We start from the raw sequence: 22,349 nt of genomic DNA, 5'->3' as shown, positions 1-22,349 counted from the left end.
TATAGTGTAATTTCCATTATAACTTATTCTTGGCATACTTGCATCTCTTGAGAAACTCTCTCTTGAGAACATAGCAATTCACTTTATATCAACTTATTTATCAATGTATATAAGACATTTCATAGCAAAGTTAGTTTGTTTACAGAATGAGTAATCAATCATTTCCTGCAGTAAAATAGCCTGAACAACTTCTAAAAATTAAATCAATCAAATTAAATGTTCTTGTCTCACACAGGCCTGATTGGAAATTATACAGACTTTGTATTACGGAGATAGGAGTGTAAAATCCCATCTGTGACTGATCCAGTCGGTTCTGACATTTGCATTCTTACATACAGCTTCATCGGCTAATGTCTTGAAACGTATGGTGCAGTGCATATGTGAAAAATGCTTTACAGCCTCACTGAACTAATGAAGCAATGCTGAGTAATATTAACTTTTTCTGTTGGGCCAGTATAATGGTCTGGAAATGAACTTTTGCCAACCAATACTGAAAATGCAGTGGTTTTTGTATATTCATCCATCCAAATGGTCTTCAAGTTTTAAAAGAAGAATCCTATGCTTGGTTTATAGATATAGGCATTATGATAGAGAAAGTTGACCCCATCTTAAAGATTGTCTTTACCGTAATTGTCGGGCTATAAGCCGCTACTTTTTGCACAAGCTTTGAACCCTGCGGCTTTTAGTCAGGTGCGGCTTTTCTAAGGATTGTCCATGATTTTTGTGATATCGTAAGAGGATTTGTTTTGTTTGTTCCGCTGTTCTCCGGCACTACGTTGCCTGGCGGAAGGATCGGGGTTCAAGAGTGGTATGTTGGTCACATGTCCGTCCGCCAGGCAACGTAGTGCCGCACGAAGTAGCGCGAAAAACAAACTTCAAAGTAGCGCTACGTGTTCAGCGGGAGGCGTGGATGATGAGCGGCGATAAACTTGCGAAAAGAAAGTTATGCCCAACTCCACCAGTGGATTCTGACAGCGTGGAAAAGTGTGAAAACATCCACGATCACCAACGGATTTCGAAGGGCTGGACTGCTGCATGATGGAGACACCGCCACGGCCCTTCAGAGGGTGTTCGACTCTGACACTGACAACGAGGATTTGTTTGGTTTTGAAAGTGACAACGAAGGAGAGAAGCGGAGAGTGGATGACGAAGCCATCCTGAGCCTGTTCGTTTCCGACACTGGAGAAGAGGACTTTGGTGGTTTTAGTGCGCAGGAAGAAGAGAAAGATGGTGAATGACTGACTTTTCTTCTTGTTAAAGCCGTGTCACTGCACCTGAGCCTAAAAGGTAGGCCGAATCTATTTTTCTGGTGTGCTGTAGGTTATTGTTATGTACTACATTTGTTACTCGTTTATGAAGCACAGTACATGTTTCATACTTGTATTTACCGGTACTTGTACATATACCTAAAAAGTTATACAAATATGTACCCATAACTTGTTTTTCAAAATATTAATAAAAGGGGTGTGTCTCCAAACAGCCACCTCTTTCCTGACAATTCCCTTTGTGCATATTCTCTTACATATGATAAGTCAACATTGAAACACCTGCGGCTTTTAGTCAGGTGCGGCTAATATTCAGGTGCGCTTTGTAGTCCGGGAAATACGGTACTTTGAATTTTAAAATTCAGCTTTTTAAGAAAAACATTGCTGATATTCAAAGATTTGTACAAGCAGTGGTTCTGTCAAGCATATAGTTGGAAAAAAGACGTGTGTCAATCTGTGTCACAATAAAAAATTGGACATGCCATTTATTGTCATACAACTGATTCCAAGATTCAATATAGAGAGCAACCCCTTGCATGCAAAAGAGAATGAATGGATTCACTTTCAAACATGCCATTGACCCTCTAAATGCCAAGTTCACCCAAACCTCTTATGCCTGGATGAATGGCAAGGTTCTAGGCAGTGTGAGTTTGTGTGCCATGTCTTTCGCCCATAAAAAAGTCAGATACCCCATGAGACATGGAGTCCACCAGACTGATCACAAAGCTGTTGCTTTATCCAGAGAAAAACTGGGCTTTAAAATGTTTGTGACACGGTAGTTTTGGCATTTTATAATGTGAGTTTAACATGACACTATGAAAGAAAGCACTTGCTTTTCTGTAAATTACCTGTAAAAACCTGTATACTGTACTTCACATGCCTGTCCTGTCATTGTTTTGCTATTTTCTTGCCTTTTCTTTTTTTTCTTTTTCTTTTTCTTTTGTTTTGTTTTTGTTTTTAACATTTTTATTCCCAAACCCACGTTTACAATTATTATAGTGATTTTTTTAGGTTTCATATTGTGGTAGAAGCATTCACAGAGTCACGTTGACAGGCATTGTTTGTGCCATTTTAACAGACAACTGTAATCAAATGGCAGGTGATCCTAACCCAAGGACAATGTGTGTATGGCAGTGTGCCATCTACGTTGGTGGTAAACACACATCCCGAGAACAGGAAAAAGCGGGACACGGCTTGCTGGCAAACACTTTGATCGCCTTTCATTCACTCCCGCCTCTCATCTCTTTGGGCTTTTGGGGAAATGCACTGTTTAATCCACCGTATGTCGCAGAAGTTTATACAAGGTACTCCGCAGAGTTTGGGGCTCACTCTACACGGAGGAGGCGGGAAAAAAAGCATACATTTACACGGTTGAGTGGTGTAATCTTCATGAAATACCGGTAAATAGGGAGAGGAAGCCTAGTGGAGCCGTAGATTAATGCTGCTATCAAATGGCCTGGGACAAAGAAGAGGATGGCTAATGAGCTGGAAAAGGCAGGGCTGTTCACTGCGTTAAATGATACCGTAGCACCATCTCCCCACTGGCCACCGCACTGCCATGTTCACACATTCTGATGTCGCTAACAGCAATGTAGGACAAATACTGGAAAATGTAATTTAAGCAAGAACCAGAAAGATGTGTTTGATATGTTAAAAATGGCATCATTAAAGGCATATTCCTACCACACAAATGCTTTCTAATTTGACCGTCTATCCCATACGCTTTATATGCCTCCTTACAGACTTTCTGAGAGGTAATTTGCTGACAACTTTGTTTGTATCCCCCAAAACGGATGGTCTGTTCTCTCACTCTGTCCCTTTATCGAAACCTCTATTCTTTGCTTTAAGTTCATTTAATTCAACCTCTCTTAGCCATGATATAATGAAAAACAAGATTATCTCCCTTGTCTATCTCTTTCCTTTGGTATCATCTCAGGCACGCTTGTAACCTCCCATGACTGTCGCCTAGGTTACAGGAAGAGTGAGATGAACTCTTGGGCTTAGATAAATTTCTTGGTCTGGCCTGTGGAGACCGTATTAATTTTTGATGTTCTACTGCCTCACAGACACTTTTGCAGGCATTTTTTTCATGTTTTATTTAGGTGTGTGTTAGAGCTAGGTTAAAGTTTCACCAGACCGACGCCCTGAAAGAGTCTGGTGGCATGGAGGAAATATCACGTTGAGGGCACGAGTGGCCTTTAATGAGGGTCAGACAAAACTCAATGCTTCAAGCTTCGAGCTCGAAGCTTGCATGCTTCAAAATATAGCTATAACGTTGTTGGCTAAAGTATAACATGAATATCTGTCATGACATCTCAACAGCGATCAGATAAATTAAAAAGAAAAAACGATATCGGATTTCCATAAAAAAATGTCTCTCTCTTTATTGTGAGTGCAGTCAAATACGCAGGCCTGCTCCAACAGCTTCAGGCCTCGACATATTTATCTTACTTGAACCAAGTGACAGTTGTCTCCACAGTTATTTCATTTTACACGCCACAACAACAAAAAATATGAGAGAAAAAAAATTAAATTAATCAAATGTGGAAGGGATGGGCGAAAGAATGGGCGGTGGAGCTGTGTGGTGGAGTGGATGGTCGGGGGTGCAATATACCCCCCAGTTGTGCTGTGAATCAGAAGGGATGGGTAAATAAATAAATGTGTTATGTATGACCAAGCACACAGACCGGGCTCTGGGGCTACGTGCTGGTTCGACCGCGATGTACTCAGACAAGTGAATAAATCAGCACACAATTAGGGCTTGTGATTTCATTTATGGTACCTACGAGCGCTCTAGTGGCAGTTTCTGGCAGATGTCATTTCTAGCCAATTGATTTTGCTGCTGTCCCGAGGCCCGAGCAGTCATGGCCCCTCTATCCGAATTACAAATGAATGGCAAACACGAGCCAAATGGCTGTCCAGGCAATTTCTGCATGATAGGAGTAGAATAATGTAAGAGACCACACTGGCACCAAAGAACAAAGACATAAACTGACACACACATCACTGGAGGCTCTGCTATGAACATACTGTAAAAACATGCATGTAAGAAAAGGAGTTTGTTGCACTCCTAAGAAAACGTATTTTCAGTCAGACATTAGCGAATTCCTTGAAGGCGCATTCTGCATGTCTTTGTTACGGTAAATAAGATTCTGTTCAGCAGACAGGTTTTAGTGGTGAATTCACTTTAAAATATCCTTCAGCGAGAAGAGTGAAATTGTTTCTAAGCTACCGTGAAATCTCTAAATGTCTTGGGTTTATGCATCTGTGATGTTTTCACTTAAGGCCATGCACAAAAAAAGAAGCTCCAACGCAATCACCACACACTGAACACTGTCATCTCAATCATGCGGTAAGAGCACTTGACCACATGCAATGCAAATTAGCAATGTCATTTCAAAGCTGGAGTGAATGAAGACCTTAGGCTTCAGTCTGAAGTAGTTCATAAATCTGCCAATGGCAGATCTACTGCTACCTTCCTTCTCTACCTGTTGGCTCTATTTTATGTTTTGCCCTTAAATTTCAATTTCCCACTTCCTCTGATGGAATAAAGTCCATGTACACCATATGAACAGTGTACTGCAGCTGACAACAAAATTCCATTATAACAGCAAGAAGGTGGAGATTATCTCAATTGTTGGGATTTGATGGTAGTAAAAATATGCTTAAGTGAGTCGTACCACCTTTTAAGAGATTCATAACTGAAATAAACATAATAATAATTATATTAATACTGTTAATCTGCTAGCATTTGAACATCCTTTTACAGTCTCAGAACTTTATTAACCTGTTAGGCTTCTATTGATGGACAACAAGGCAGGTAGAGAGTTGTCATCAGGAAAATACTAATGAAGTCTCTAAATCTTATCATAAACTAACCGAAAGCCCCTCCAAGTAAATAACTACCAACCATGAGAAAGATATGTTTACAGCTTGAAATTTCCCACTGCCTGAAATATCATGAAGTAGCAGTTAGTGGTAGCAGAGGAACTTAGGGAAAGACCTGGATGATCAAGAAAATGTAGTGAAAAAGCTATGGATCTGCTGGCCAAAAAGGCAAAACAAAACTGATGAACTGATGAACAAACATGAAGGATTCCAGGATGTATTTTAAATCAAACACTCAAGTAATGTCTAAAACCCATGAACATCACCAAATACTGTGTCTAACCTCTTTGAGATGCTCTGCTTGATCGGCTTCCTTCAGTTGATCCTTTTTTGAGAGTATGTGTTTGTTTCATCTTTGGTAACTCAAAAACATGCTCAGTTGTGATGAGATCAGGTCATTTGACCAATGAAAAATATCCCAGTACTTTGTCTTAAGAAACTTCCAGGTTGCACTGCAATATTTGGGCCATTACCCGTTTACACTCTCAAGTGCCATCCAAACAGCAGTGTACCCTTGTACACTTTAGATTTCATCCTGCTACGTCTATCAACAATCGCAATACCAAAGACCCTGTCATACATGCCTATACCATAATAGTCTAATTTAGCATTCTTCTTCTTCTCTCTAACCATGAGTTTGCACTTTGTTGTAAACCTCAGTATTTACATTCACAAAGGTGACTCTTAATGGTAGAACTTGGCACAGATGCTCCAACCATGTCAAGACAAGAGTTGTCTTGACGTGGTTAGATGCTGTGAAAGGGATGTTCCCAAGGAAAAACATTTGCCATCTTCCACTTCAGATATCTTTTGTGGTCCTCTAAGTCTTTTGGTGTTGCTGAGCTGTCTAGTGTATTCTTTCTATTTTAAAATGTACCAGATTGTTGGTTTTACTACTCCTTAAGCTTGTGCTATTTGTTTTTTAGTCTAATGGTGCCCCCTGTTTAATCTACTAACATCTCCACTGATCAGCTCAAATACAAGTCCAACACTTGGAATTGATTATATCTGCTTTCCATCTTTATCTGCTTAATTTGTCATGAAATAATGAGGAAACAGCCCTAACCTGGCAATTAAACTGCTTTTCAGTCAATTGTACTTTTACTTTTAAGCCTCTTAAAATGGAAGACCATGTATAAGAACATAAATTCAATAACAGTTAATCCTATATATGTACTTTGTTGAACCTTTTGAATAAAAGATGAAAGTCCACAATTCAATCAGACTGTGGCTGTTTGATTTAAATACACGGTGGAGGTTTACAGAGCCACAGAATGTGTGACTGTCCAAAAACCTATGGACCTATTTCTAATGGCCCCAAACCTTTCTATATAACTTCATTAGCATAGGTAAAGGAATAAATAGTAGGGTGTTTTACTTTGTGATAATATCTCTCTGTCCTTTCTCTGTGCCCACTGCTAAAGGGCAGTCTTTATGAGGATTCTTTCCAGGATTAAATGATATTTGGCATAGAAAATAGAAAGTGGAAATAGAGGAAAAAGCGAGACACCAAACTGTGATTTTTTTTCTTATATGCTTTAATTTACTTTAGCTTTACAAAATGTCAAATAGACAGCCTTCATGTTCAGGCAGTGCAGACGTGAGACCAGAGACAGAAAATTTTACAAGATGGCTTCTACTGGTCCTAACTCCCAGGTGTTGGGAGTCAGACTTTTACTTTACAGTGAGAGATGTCAAGAATCTCAGCAGCTGGTTGAACATCCAGTCCTTTTGCAAAGTAAGAAATTATATCTTGACATGCAATCTTAGCCCATTGGAACACATCAGTCATTACTTGAAAAGGTTATGCTGAAAACAGGGAAAGCCGTCACTGCTTACACTCCTCCTAACTAAGTGAAAGTCTCCCATGTCGTGGGTTGGCCTTGGATGGAAAAGGAAAAACAAACTGCACCAATATGCAGAAGAGTGTATAGCACGTGGCCTTGTCAATGATGGTATCTAATAGTGAAGTGGAAGGTGACTGTCATTTGGCTTGACAGGAATGTCTTGACCTAATAGCGAGCTATCTGTAAGTCATATAAGGTGAAGCCATAGTATGATATAAGCTGCTTTCTGTTTCTTTTTAACTAGGAATAAAATAGTAACAATAAATAAATAAAATAAATATTTATTTTCCCCAATTCAAACAGAGGGGAGATATAGATATAATTATATGATTTAGTCAAAAAAGCATGAACTCTGTATTTTTACAATAATGTAATCCCTACTGATTTCCATGGAAGGTAACATATCTTCATTATCATATTTTTGCAGGTGTATTAGAACAAAGTGAATGAATTGTAATTTTTAAAATGTGTTCTTCAAAACATCAAAAGCTCTGATATTTTTGCATTTAAAAAACATAATCTCAAGTCTGAAAGTGTTCCAGGCAGACTTGTTGAAACATCAATTCTTTATGTTCCTACAGCTGGTTTAGTATTATATTCTCCACATACAAAGCAAGTGAACCAAAAGAAATCATATTGGGTTTTTTTTAATTTATTTATTAATGTCATTTAATGCCACATAGGCATTAAATGACATAGGGCTCTTTCACTGTGTCACATCAATGTCATAGCACGCTGTGTGAGGCAGGTTGGATTGGATCCCAAAATACAGGACACTCAAGCAGGACTGAACTCAAACCTCAGCTTTATTGTTGGATTCACCCAAATATAATAACTAAACTGAAAGGCACTAGAAACTAAACTAAACTAAACTAAACAGACTTACTGACAGAACACACAGCCAAGAAATGAGAGAGAACGCAACAACAAACAGAGGGGAGATGCAGACATAAATACACGAGGCAAACGAGGTGGAAACACAGCTGAACGTAATCTAACAAAGGAGATAGGAGCCAAAACTGAACATACTGCACACAGGACAGGAAACTATCAAAGTTAAAAAGGAGTAAGTACGAGAAACACACACTGAGATGCTGTATTATAATGTTAGCTTTAGTGACCAATGTTTTTAAAGGCACTTTATTAATTAATGGCTCTTTGTCCAGTAACCAGTTAGGTGGTAAGGGGAAAGAAAAGACAAACAAGAATAATACAGTCACAAAGAATTGTGTAAAAACTGTGGTAACCAGGAAAATGATGAAAAGGTGTATTGCAGATGAGAAAATATTGTAATATGTGTGTGAAGTTGAGAAAGCATATATTTTAAATTAAATTGTACTTTTTAACCGAAACTTAAGTTCAATTGTAAAAATATGATGCCAGAAAAGAGTCAGACTACTGCCTTCTGACTAGATGCTATGTGATGATGCTTACTAATGCTGACTTTACCAGATGTTCTTCTTCCTTGCCATCCTATACTAGAATCATACACTAAAAAAGTGAGTGTGACACAAATTCTGTAGCGAGCATATGATTGATTTATCTACTACATTCAGCTTTGACTCAAGGGGTTTGTTGACCTTCTATTCAACAGTTTTTCACCGGAACTCTCAATATGAGGTCCAAAGAGAAGTTGCACGTGAAAGAGGCTTACAAACAAACAAAATAAACTCACCTAGACAGAACAGCAACATATTGTAGATGCACATCCACTGTGAGTTGTGTTAGGTTTTATGTAGTGGAGACATGTGATTGCTTATTGAGAAAAGGTTGTTTCTCCATCGCTCAGAGCTGCTTTGCCTGAATTTCAACTCTCTTTGCGCGGCTCACACAGAAAGGGGATTTAATAGATTTAATGTTGCTTTCTCATCAGCAAGACATCATGGCAATGTTGCTTACCTCTGCTTCACTGATGCTTTTTTTTCTTTGTCTATCCAGCTAGGGATTAGGTAACACGGACATTGTTTTCCCACTGAAAAGATGGAGCACATACGTTGCTTACCGCTGCTTTAGCAACTTCCTGCTGTTCTCTATGCGATGTGTATAAGCCACATACTGATCTTTCATGTATCTCATTCAAACCGTGGTCTACTATATATGTTTGTATGCTTTCAAATCCATTAAGCATTCATATATAAATTTTAAAAACTATAAAACCTAAATACTTCTACATTTACATGTTAAAATTCAGTGTGTAGGCTTTGTTGCACAGAGAGAGAAAAATTATCTATAAAGCAGAGGTAAGCAAAGCTGTCCCAATGTTTTGTTGATGACAAAGCTACATCAGGACTTTTAAATCCCTCTCCATGTGGGTCATGCAGAGAGATAGAGCATAAGCAAAGACCTCTTCCCAATGGGTAAATACTCATCTCTCCTACATAGGGGCTACCACCACCCACACAGCATACACAGGCTATGTAGGCAATGTGTTACTGCGCTGTGCTGGATGAAGCTAACTGACTATGCTCCTTTGTAATGCTGATATCATGGCAATGTAGGGTACTGTCTGGGTATCAAAGGGTCTGTATAGGTTCTTAGGCATCCAGGACATGGAAGTCTTGAGTGATTAAAAAGAGGCTAATTGGAATTCTTTAGATTTGTAAAAACATGTCACCTCTCATTCAAGAGGCTTCTTCAGTTCTAAAACAACAGAGGGAGAGTCCTAGGTGTGGGGTGAAGGACATAAATGGCCTCCTTTATTACTTTGTCTGTGAATGACCATTGTTAAACAGGTAGTGGCTTTTAAGACAAGCTATCAGCCACATACAATGCAGTATTGAGATCCCTCCCTAAGTGTTTCAATCCCCAGTAAGCTGTCAAGGATTGCAGTGTGGCAAGCAGGAGTAGGACCCAAAATGCAGGACTCAGACTCAGGGGATGAACTCAAAATCGCAGCTTTATTTGCTGGCAGGAAAAACAAACTAAAACACACAGGGAATTAACAAACTAAGACTCACGGGGAGACACAGGGAGATCCACACATCAAGAGGGACGACGCGACACTGACTCAGAGAAACACGGGGTTTAAATACACTGGGAAGTAACGAGGGGAATGAGACACAGAAGGAGAGCACAGCTGGGGAAAATCAGAACTGACGAGACAGGGAGCAAAGTAGGATACACTCACATGAGACACAGACCTTCAAAGTAAAACAGGAAGACGCAAACTAGACTAGGGGAGACAGAGCAACTAAGAAACACAGACAATACCAACAACAAAGAGACACAGACGGGAGCTACTAAATACTCAGAGAACTAAACAGAATACAAGAAAACCAAACAAAGACACTACACTAAAGAATAAGCTGGGACAACAAAGTGAACTAAGAACATAATACAAAAAACTCAGAGGCACAAGAAACTCAACACACTGGGTCACTGACCCAGGACCATGACACTAGCAGAGCCTGTAAGGAAAGGAAACAGCATTTGGAGGTATCTGTTGGTTTGAGATTTCAGGCAGACATTGGCTAGAGGGAACTTTGGGACAGTCACTTACAAACAATTCTTATATTTAAATTCATTTTTCTATCCATTTTCTGTCACTTATCCAGGTCCAAGTCATGGTGGCTGCAGTCTAAGCAAAGATTCCCAGACCTCCCTCTCCCCAGCCACCTCGTCTAGTGAGGGATTCCCAAGCCAGAAAAGATACATAATCTTTACAGTGTGTCCTGCTTCTACCCTGGGGCCTCCTCCTGAGACATGCTCTACTTCAGGTTTTCCAAGTAAAACAAAGAAGTGTACCCAGCATTTACACACACACACAATTGTAAAGTTTGCAAAATCATGCTCAAAACAAAGTCTTGAACCCTAATTGACCTGCCGGATGGACTTGCATCAACCAAGTTGTACTGGCTGTACCTTCTTCCCAGGATAACCTCCTTGAGAACTCCATGGGAATCAGCCGTGCCCAACCACCTGGTTGTCCCAGTCTGACATGTGGCTAAACTGTGCACAGACATAATACTAAACAAGCGAAGTAACTGAGATACGCCAAGATACAGGCACTGTGGAGGACTCATCTTTGGTGTGTTTTCGCTTGTTACTGTCATCACATTGTCAATACAAACAAGAACTGTAAATAAGTGGGTTTGGTTTCACACTCAGGTTTCTCTTCACCATGACTGACTGATACAATATTTGCATTACTGCAGCTCCACCAACTATCTGTCTGTTAGTCTAACATAATAAGATTAATTTTGTAGAATTACTTTTAAAATGTTTAGTAGACTAAATAAATATGTAGAATCTCTTGAAACAAAGTCTGCAGTTCAATCACATCTTTATTATTTCATTTAAAAATGGTGGCGGTGTACAGAGGCCAAATAAGTGTCATTGTACAAAAACATATTCATCCAACTGTACATTAACTGAAGACAACAAATTAAATAGACAAGAAAAGTTAAGTTTTTTCAAGTTTTCTACTTAAATTACAAAAAGACAATTTCACACAGGCTGCACTAAATCTTAGTGTCACCACATGAATGAAAGGCAATTCATTTACAATTGTTCTGCAATTTGAGCAAAAGTCCACTGTGTTATGATCTTTTCTCTCTTTTTTTTCTTTTCTTTAACCAAAATTACTTTTGTATAGTTTTGACATAAAATAAAATGAGCCAACAAGGGAAAATATTCACAGAGTGTTGAATCTCTTGTCTGACACTACTGCTTCTCTCTTTTCAGCTGAAATCCAGAGGAGAAAAAGGACAATTGAACTGGTGTTCTCTCAAAACGAGCTAGGCTTTGGTTAGCTCTGCATCGGCTTCCAGCAAGACTCCTTTAAAGTCATATGCTTTTTTTTGTTTTGCTTTTTTTTCTTCCTCTCCACAGAACCCTTTTAAACTACATGCCTGTGAAGACTGATACTCAGTAAGAAAGAGCTAAATGGAAATGAAAACAACAGGCCTTTGGAAATAGTAAACCCCATGTACAAGAGTGAAATAATGGCATAAAGCAGTGAGATTGATAATGCAAAGAAATGTCCTGCTGAGTATGGATCCACCATAAATAGGAGCGAGGACAGAGCGAGAGATGTAAAAAGCAATTCAGCAGGGGTTACTAAATATGGGGTTTTGGTTTTAATAATGTGAATGCACTGTCTAACCACCTAAAGGGGTTATGTCCACAGCAGGGAGATGAAGCTGTGATGATGGGGTCAAGAAGACATGCTCTATATGCCTGGGGTGGGTGGAGAAATGTTCATCGGTTCAGTGATATACATGCATCTGATATACTTAATTCATGTACCATGAATTCTTCTCAAACTTGGGGCACTGGTTTAGCTCATTGGATTGAGCAGTCCTTAAGGCCAATGCAGAGCTAATGCAGTGCCCAGGTTTGAAGCCATTTCATGTGTGCCTTCGCCCAGCTTTCCTGTCTTCTCTCTAGTGTCCAGGCAATATTAAAGACTAACAAACCCAAAAAACTGATTTAAAAAAGTCTCACCAAACTGAACAAGTAGACTTATGGCCACTGGATGTGGTTATACTGTTTAACTTTTGATTTTAGATTTACAATTGTAGCCAAAATGCATCAGTGAAATACTCAAAATTTAAAAACAGTGGTTTACCGTTAGGTAAAAATAAAGTGACACACCCAAAATGTGAGTTCTGTAACTTGGTTTTTGTTGTAATTTCAAGCCTTGGTTTTAAAGATGCTTTTTGTGACAAAAGCAGCTAGAAATCAAAAGGACAATGGCAGCAACAGGAATTAAAATGGACTGATTTATTGACTAATCAGATTGTAGTGATTACATTCTCCTGCGTCAGTGGTTGGTTTCATGTGTAGACTTGTCTATTGTCTATGTGGAGGGAACCCCTGCCCACCCACCCTCCAATCTGGACCATGATCTTAGTAACCCTCATCACTCAGGCCTCACACACAGACTCTATACTCAGACCAAGTGCATTGCACTACTTTCAAGCACTTTGCAGCCTGTCTTCCAGCCTGTGTGCCTTTCTGTTGGATGAAGTACAGGACAAACTGCGTTCCTTTTCACCTCAGTACGAAACGCGTCATCCATCCATCTTCTTCCACTTTATCCAGGGCCAGGTCGCGGGGGCAGCACCCTAAGCAGAGAAGCCCAGACCTCCCTCTCCCCAGCCACCTCTTCTAGCTTGTCCGGGGGAACACCAAGGCGCTCCCAGGACAGCCGAGCGATACAATCTCTTCAGCATGTCCTGGGTCTACCCCGGGGCCTCCTCCCGGTGGGACATGCCCGGAACACCTCACCCAGGATGCGCCCAGGAGGCATCCTTATCAGATGCCCGAACCACGTCAGCTGGCTCCTTTTGATGTGGAGGACCGGTGCAGCATCCGCATCACTGCGGCCGCAGCACCAATCTGTCTGTCGATCTCCGGCTCCCTTCTCCCATCACTCACGAACAAGACCCCGAGATACTTGAACTCCTCCACTTGGGGCAGGAACTCCTCCCTGACCCGGAGTGGGCACTCCACCCTTTTCCAGCTGAGAACCATGGCCTCAGATTTGGAGGTGCTGATCCTCATTCCCGCTGCTTCACATTCGGCTGGGAACCGTTCCAGTGCGAGCTGGAGGCCATCGCCCGTTGAAGCCAACAGAACCACATCATCCGCGAAAAGCAGAGACAAGATTCTGAGGCCACCAAAGTAAAAGCCCTCCACCACTTGGCTGCGCCTAGAAATCCTGTCCATAAAAATTATAAATAGAATCGGTGACAAAGGGCAGCCCTGGCGGAGACCATCACCCACCGGGAATGAGTCCGACTTATTGCCGGCAGTGCGAACCAAGCTCTTGCAGCGGTTGTATAGGGATCGAATGGTCCGTAGCAATGGGTCAGACACCCCATACTCCCACAGCACCTCACACAGGACACCCGAGGGACGCAGTCGAATGCCTTCTCCAAGTCCACAAAACACATGTAGACTGGTTGGGCAAACTCCCATGCGCCCTCAACTATCCTTGAGAGGATAAAGTCCAGTATTCCGCGACCAGGACAAAAACCGCATTGTTCCTCCTGTATCTGAGGTTCGACTACCGGACGAACTCTCCTTTCCAGCACCCTGGCATAGACTTTCCCAGGGAGGCTGAGGAGTGTGATCCCCCTGTAGTTGGAACACACCCTCTGGTCCCCCTTCTTAAAGATGGGGACCACCACCCCGGTCTGCCAGTCCAGGGGTACTGCCCCTGATCTCCACGCAACATTGTAGAGGCGTGTCAACCAGGACAGCCCTACAACGTCCAGAGCCTTCAGGAATTCGGGGCGTATCTCATTCACACCAGGGGCTCTGCCACCAAGGAGTTGTTTAACGGCCTCAGTGACCTCTCCCCCAGAAATTGGCGGGTCATCCCCCCCATCCCCAGACTCTGCTTCCTCCTCAGAAGACGTGTCAGTGGGATTAAGGAGGTCCTCGAAGTATTCCTTTCACCGCCTGTCAATTTTCTCAGTCGAAGTCAGCAGTGCTCCGCCAGCACTATACAATGTGCAGGTAGAGCACCGCTTTCCCCTCCTGAGATGCCTGACGGTTTGCCAGAATCTCTTTGAGGCAGTCCGAAAGTCTTTTTCCATGGCCTCTCCGAACTCCTTCCACACCCAAGTTTTTGTTTCAACCACTGCCTGAGCCACATTCCACTTGGCCTGTCGGTACCTGTCAGCTGCCTCCGAAGTCCCACAGACTAACCAAGGACTCCTTCAGCCTGGTGGCTCCCTTCACCTCTGGTGTCCACCATTTGGTTCGGGGATTACCACCACGACAGGCACCAACCACCTTGCGGCCGCAGCTCAATGCAGCAGCTTCGGCAATGGAGATGCTGAACATGGTCCATTCGGACTCAATGTCCCCAGTCTCCCTCGGAATGCTGTTGAAGCTCTGCCGGAGGTGTGCGTTGAAGATCTCGCGGACTGGGGCCTCTGCTAGGCATTCCCAGCACACCTTCACTACGTGTTTAGGTGCACCGGGTCTGTCCAGCGTCCTCCCCCGCCACCTGCTCCAACTCACCACCAGGTGGTGATCAGTTGACAGCTCAGCCCTTCTCTTTACCTGAGTGCCCAGAACATATGGTCGCAGGTCTGGTGATATGATTACAAAATCAATCATCGACCTGCGGCCTAGAGCGTCCTGGTGCCATGTTCACTTATGGATACTCTTATGTTCGAACAAGGTGTTTGTTATGGCCAAAGTGTGATTTGCACAGAAGTCTAATAACAAAACACCACTCGGGTTCAGATCAGGGAGGCCATTCCTCCCAATCACGCCCCTCCAGGTCTCGCTGTCACAAAACACATCATATTTTCGATTTTTTACGGGACGGTTGGAAACTCTATTTTATTCATAAGGTTAGTTAGTAAAGTTCTCTATCAGTAACATCATAGCAACCACCCAGCTTTACAGAAACTCCGTCATGCTAGCTAGTACACAGTACGAGTTATTGTAACTGACGGTAAAAAGTCAGCACAACTAAAATACCTAAACCTAACCTAATGAAACCTGAACCTATACCTAAACTTGGTTTATATCTGACCCAGATAGACTGCAGGTCATAACTTCTTACCTGAAGTTCAGTTCACCTGACACTCGGACCGGTGTTGTGCCAAAAAGTGATTGTCTGCCAAAAACTGATTTCTGGTATTTGCCAAAAACGGATTGCTCGTATTTAAACTGCTATAAATAACTTGTTGGTCTATAATATGTGTCTATATGTCTATAATAACACAGAGTTATAAAGATACTTAAAAAAACAGGTAATTTTTAAATTCTATATATAATTCCTTTGTAAACCCTGTTCACCCAACTCTATTTACCAACATATGTAAAGATATAAAAAACACACGGAAACATTGGAAATCAGTTTTTGGCAGGCGATCACTTTTTGGTACAACACCGGCGGCTGCCTCGGGTCTCTCCTTCTCCTGCCTCCCATTTCCCTCATCCACCTGCTGTCCTTTATGGTAGCTATGGTATGGTATTGTACATATACAATGAAAAAAAAAAAAGTTATTCTATAAATTGGTGTCATCTGGCTTACCATAATTTGAACGTTTGCTAAAAAAAAAAAGATATTAACTAAACCTAAACCCCACCATTTTTTTAACAACCAGTCACTCAACACTCATGTTCACACTTGTGGCACCTGAAAGCCCTTCCGTCTTTCCCATTGTGAAGGTTTGGGAAAAAAAACTACATGGCATGGCTGTGTTAAGTTGCTGAGGCTACAAAACAGATGTATTGAATATGTGACTGGAAAACAGATGACTCTGTGACCTCCAAAGCAAATCCAAGTCTACAGTGATGAACTGTATATCTGGTTGTGCGGCAGAGACCCAGAATGTGCACATTGTCCTTCCCAAAAATAGTCTCAACAGTAAGTGTGGACAAGGGCATATTGTTTCAGTGGCACTGCAAGGGCTACTCAAATGCTCATAACTAATAGCATTGATTCTACAAGCTGTGTTGATCAAACTCCTGTCGAATCATAGCGGGAGGTTCAAAGCTTAGCTATTAGACACATGCTATGGCGCAGACCATCTCCTAAGCGAGCTCTGACTGTTCTGTTAAGAAGGCAGAATTAGATTTCAAACAGAGTGGGAATAAATATTATTCTGTTCTCAGCAAAAAGCCCAGAGTGGTGTCTATGTGATACACCAACCTTTTAATGGAAGCTTATCAGCCATAGCCAGTGCCCTGCAAGGATTCTTTCTAATACTGCTGTTTGCTCACAATCAGCATTGTGTTTAATAAATGTGGTTGAATATTAACTAATCTTTTGATCTCACTTTCATTAGGCCACCCCAAGAGAAGTGCATTCTTCACGACAAATTAAGACCCCCCATGTCCCCGCCTACAACCCTACATCTTATACTCGTGAGGGAAATGAGCAAGGACACAAATGCTCTTATGTAAAGATAACTGGTAAACTGCTTTAATTAGGCCTTGTTTTCAAAGTACCCAACTTTCTTTGGGAGGGACGTTATTATGGGTTTTTTTTTTTCTTTCTTTATACTGTTTGCCAGGCCCCAGTTTCAGCTCGTTTTAGACAAACAGCATCATACACACATACAGGGAGCAGTTTTTATACTGTGCCAGATTTACTCCTGTAGTATTTTAGAACATGTCATGTAGGACAGGATTGCTCCTGCCGTTGGGACAGCTTTTTCATTCAGTGATGACATGTGCCCAATTATTAGGTCCTTCACAGAAACTCAAATGCTTCTCGGCCCACCTATGTCTCATCATAAACAAGCTACAGGACCAATACTTACACTATGATCAATGATTTTCCCTAAAGGCCAATAACACACCACATTGTTAGTTACGCTTTGATTACTGAGACACTGTAGTGTGTCTATTACTTTAGTGTCACATATATCTTCAAACACAGAGTGTACTGTATGCTGACTGGGTTGAAATGTACTGTATGAAAATTCAGCCTGCCAATTTTATTCACATCAGCAGCCATACATACATAAACCATGTAGATTTAGATTGGTCAATAATGCACCAGTGCTCCAGATATACTACAACCTGTTCTCCATCAAAGCAATATAAGGACACATTTAGGTCATAACTAATCAACTTTTATTCTCCTGCCTCATTAAAGTATACCCTTAGCTCATAAACAAAGGACTGAAAACATGCTCACCTGTTCTCTCCCCCCATTAGGTCCGCATAATGCCTACTAATTATGTTTGCTCATCTATAAGCCTTAATTATGCTGGGAGCTGATAATTAGCTTGGCTAGAATAGGTGCATATGTTTCTTCACTATCAACCTGCCAGGAATAAAGGGTATCCTCATCTCCAAGCAGACTATAAGACTCTCTGTATAATTTTACATTTTACTGCTTTGGTACTTAATGTAACATTAACTTTTGACCAGTGTGGATTCTGTAATGTGTGATAGAATATAAAGGCATGCCAATGTAATATGCTCATGCTATACTAGAGGGCATATAACCCTCTATCCACCATGTGCTGACAATGCAATAACAATTGCCACTCTTTCCCAGTATAACCCACAGAAACCTAGAATTGCAGTCCATCCATCCATCCATTCATTCACCTGACCGGGTGAACCTCTGGTGACCTGCAGCATGTTCTCTACCTTTTTATAGGTCAATAATGTTTCCAGAATCACAAACACTGTGAAGTTTATCCCATGTTATTTTATCCATGTTAAAAAAGATGGCTACAGGCCTGGATAAAGGTGCACATCACTTTCTTTTTTGACAAAGCATATAGTTAGGGCTGGATCAGGTGACCCTTTGCTGGAGGTTTCTTCTTGTTAAAAGGAAGTTTTTCCTTTCCACTGTCACCAAGTGCTTGCTCATACAGGTGCATTTGATTGTTGGGATTCTCTCTGTTTTCTTTGTATTACTGTAGGAAACTTTTAAACCTTATCTTAAAAGTAGAGAAGGTGTCTGTCTCCCAAATGCAAACTGGGAGCTGCTTTGACAGGAAGGTGCCTGAAAGTTGAAGGCTCTGCCATTTAAATACCATAGGAACAAGAAGTAAATTAGCACTCTGTGAGCCAAGTGTGGTGATATGGTACTATGAGGTCTTTGAGATAAGATGGGGCCTGAATTTTCAAGATCTTGTATGTGACAGTTGAGAACCATCCACTATAGAAGGAATGAGACTGGGACGAAGGAGATCCTCAACATATGCCTTTGACTGCCCATTCTCAGTTAAAGTCAGCAACTCCATCCACACTGTAGACAATGTAAGCTGAAAACTATTCCCCTCTCTTGAGTTTCCTGATGGTTTGGCAGAATCACATCAAGGCAAATCGAAAGTCTTACTCCACGGCCTTGCACAACTTCTCTCACACCTGAGTTTTTGCTTCAGTTGTTGTCAAAGCTGTCAGCTGTTTTCAGAATCCCACAAGCAGACACAAAAATTGTGAATTAAATGCGGAATTAACAAAACATTAATAGATTAAATGCTAGGGTTAGAGACACCGGATAAGGGAAATGAATGTAGAATTATGTTCTAACTGAGTCACACATTTTGTTTTTGTGGATGATCCACGTGGATGTGCCAAAAAATTGAATATCACCCTACCTATACCAAGGTTGTGTGGGAAATAAGGTAAGAGGTTTGTGTCCTTTTATCTGTTAATTTGTTTCCTGTACATGTGCCCTGTCTAAAAAGAAAAGCCAAATTAAAAAAAAAAGAAACTTCATAACTACAAATCTGATTTCACATGGAAAAAAGGCTTAGTAGGGGAACAGAGCATGGAAACTAAGTGAGTATCAGAGGTCAAATTACTTTTCAGAGCTGTGACTGGCTTGTGCCGTGTCAAATCATGGCCAGGCTGAAGGATTCTGAGCGGGCACTGCATGGCAATCTAAATCCTATCAGTTCTATTCAATGCACAGTCTGGCAGAACAAAAGTGAGTTCATCATCAGGAGATCAATAAATCAAGGTTTGTTCACAGAAAACATAAAACCAACTTTATTTCAAATACAGATATTTTCTAAATAAGAATTCTAGCTTATTATACAAAAACCCTCAAAGCATTCTAATGATGGTCACAGACATGGGTAGTAGTTTCTCTTTTTTTTTTCTTTTTCACTTGTCCCGTTTGGTTCTTTTGCCATCAGAATTATTGTCTAAAGGCAAGGAAAGATGCGGATTTACTTTGCCAAATGGACCATCCTGGACTTGCTGAATTGGCCTCAATACCTTGGAGGGCCTGAGATGTCCCTAGAGAGGTGGCGTCTGATACCTGACCTGACATATAGACACAGACAAACGGGCACACACAGATACAAACATCCATTCCCACCCTCATGCTCTCATATGCAATTATTCAGCACTCACCCAACGTGGAGACAGACATAGATCAACACTGTACACACAATCACACTCCCCAAGCGTACTCTATACCCCAGGTCTAGGTACTATTGCCCCTTGAGGGGGAAACTGCACCCAGACCCAGGTAGTGTTACCCTCTTCCCTGGGGTGGAGAGAAGCAGACCGCCCCGACTTCGCAGCAGCAGGGAGGCCCCACATTCCAGACCCCAATAGGACGACCAACTCAGAACAGCCTCGGAACAGCCTCCCCCACCAGTTGAAGAGCCCCTCAGGTGGCTTGATGCACTGGCGGCACCATGCGCCAGGGCTGAGCCCCCCATACACCTGCGCACAAGCCCGGCGACACACCAACCAGGACCCAAGCCCCCAAGGCCCAGCCAGGGCCCCAGCCCGGAGACGGAGCACCCCCAGAACCTCACGCCCACCCCGGACCCACCCAGGGGTAGCCAGGCTACCAGGTCAGGAACCCACGTTCATTAACACAGACCCTACCCTAGCCCTGCTGCATGTAGCCACAAGGAAACCATCAGAGCCCTTAACAGGCCATGACCGCAACCCCGGGTTGAGCCCTCCCCTGAGGCCCCAAGCCTGTCCCTACCCCCACACCAATCACAACAGCGAAGGTGGGACCAAACTATGACCGCCCACCCACACTAGGTGATGAAGCTGATCAAAGGAGCCCAGAGCAATTGATCTGATGTGGTGGCAGAGGTTGTGTCAAGACTAATGTAATCTATTAGATAATTTCTATATTGGTTAGAATTAAGATTATTTTTATTTTTCCAGTTCATGAGGACTGTTTTCTTGGCTGTGCATAGGGCAGTGAAAACCATATGGGCTTTATTCTTTTCTGAAGTGACATTATCTAAGCTGCCCAACAAACACACTAATGTTACATTTCAGACACTTCGATAAAGTGTCGCCAAAACTTCTGAACTGGTGGACAGAACCAAAGAGCGTGGATATAATTGTCCGGTGAATTGGTTTGGCAGTGTGAGCAGTTGTTGGTAGACGTAAAGCCCATCTTGAACATCCGATGACCTGTATAGTGCACTCTATGTAGTATTTTGTATTGAATTAATTGAAGACTGGGATTTCTAATTAAATGAAAGGTTTTTATGCATATCTGAGACCAGAAGTTTTGGTCTAAGTTAACTGATAAATCCGCTTCCCCTTTTTTCAATAGGAAGTGATATTGATTCATCTGTTTTAGAAAGCATTCTGCATATTTTTGGAAAGTAATTTTGGGGTTTTAAGAGTAAGAAATTGAACCACACTTGGTGGTGTTTGTAGTTCAACTTGACCCGGTTTGAATTTCTTTTTTATTATGGATTTAATTTGTTGATATTCTAAAAATCTTTTCTTGTTGATTCAATATTGTGTAACTAGTCTGTCAAATGAAATAAATTCTGTTCCTTCTAATATATGTTCTACATATTTGATTCCTTTACCACTCCAATCTGGAAAGTTTATCATATTATTGTTTTGTAATATGTCAGGGTTGTTCCAGATACGTACTGTACGTTTGTATGCATTAATGAAGACTCCGTCAATTTTAGAAACTCCCACCATGCTGTCAGAGAAGAGCTGATGCTGACGCTTTTAAAGCATTCATGTTGTTGGATGTTTGAGCTGATAAATGTTAGGTCTGAAATCTCTAGATTATTGCAAAGTTCTTGTTCTACATCTAGCCAAGGTTCATCTAAGAAGGTATGTTTTAGCCATCCTGAGATAAATTGAAGCCTGTTGACTAAGAAGTAGTGCTGAAAGTTAGGCAGTTCTAATCCTCCTTTATCCTTGGTCTTTTGTAATGTTTTTAAGCTTGTACGTGGGGGTTTATTTTTCCAAAGGAATTTGGACATATATGAATCTAGAGATCTGAACCAATCTTGTGGAGGTTTAGTTGGGATCATTGAGAATAAATAATTTATTTTTGGTACCCCCATCATTTTTATAGCGGCAACCCTTCCCATGAGTGATATGGGTAGATATTTCCATCTAGCAGGATCGCCTTCTACTTTCTTTAAAAGTGGGATATGGTTTAATTTAGTTAAATCTGCAAGCTTGGGAGAAACATTAATACCTAAATATTTTATATTTCCAGATTGCAGTGGTGTAGAAGAAGAATTATGGAAGGAGCAATTAATCAGAAGGACTGTAGATTTTGACTAGTTAATTGTAATCTGATATTCTTGCAAAAGAGTTTATCAATGCAATTACCCCAGAGAGATTGGTTTGTGAGTTTTGGAGAAAAAGTAACACATCATCCACATAAAGGCTGATTTTATGTTCCACATTCTTGCATTTTATGCCCTTAATTACTGAATTCTGTCTAAATGCTGCTGCTAGTGGTTCAATAAAAATTGCAAACAGTGAAGGGGAGAGTGGGCATCCCTGTCTGGTGCCCCTCAGGAGACAGAAGCTGGAGGATGTTTGGTCATTTGTTTTGACACAAGCTGTTGGGGAATTGTATAATATATTTAACCAGTTAATAATAATAATAATAATAATAATAATGGATTGCATTTATATAGTGCTTTTCAGGACCCCTCAA

General features: G+C 41.3%; 1 long non-coding RNA gene across 2 annotated transcripts; it reads left to right on the top strand.

The window, feature by feature from the left end:
- Positions 1 to 260: 260 nt before the first annotated feature.
- Positions 261 to 16,146, top strand: LOC146526159 (uncharacterized). 2 transcript variants are annotated; one of them, XR_014874487.1, is made up of 3 exons: positions 603 to 1,287; positions 10,555 to 11,027; positions 11,684 to 16,146. It is a non-coding gene; the product is annotated as an uncharacterized LOC146526159 (long non-coding RNA). The 2 variants fall into 2 exon arrangements; XR_014874486.1 differs by having other exon boundaries at positions 261 to 1,287; positions 10,555 to 16,146.
- Positions 16,147 to 22,349: the final 6,203 nt, after the last annotated feature.

This window comes from Neolamprologus multifasciatus, chromosome 1 (assembly GCF_963576455.1).
Source record: "Neolamprologus multifasciatus chromosome 1, fNeoMul1.2, whole genome shotgun sequence".
Taxonomy (NCBI): domain Eukaryota; kingdom Metazoa; phylum Chordata; class Actinopteri; order Cichliformes; family Cichlidae; genus Neolamprologus; species Neolamprologus multifasciatus.
The sequence above is the reverse complement of the archived record's forward strand: the minus strand, read 5'-3'. Positions and strand labels throughout refer to the sequence as shown.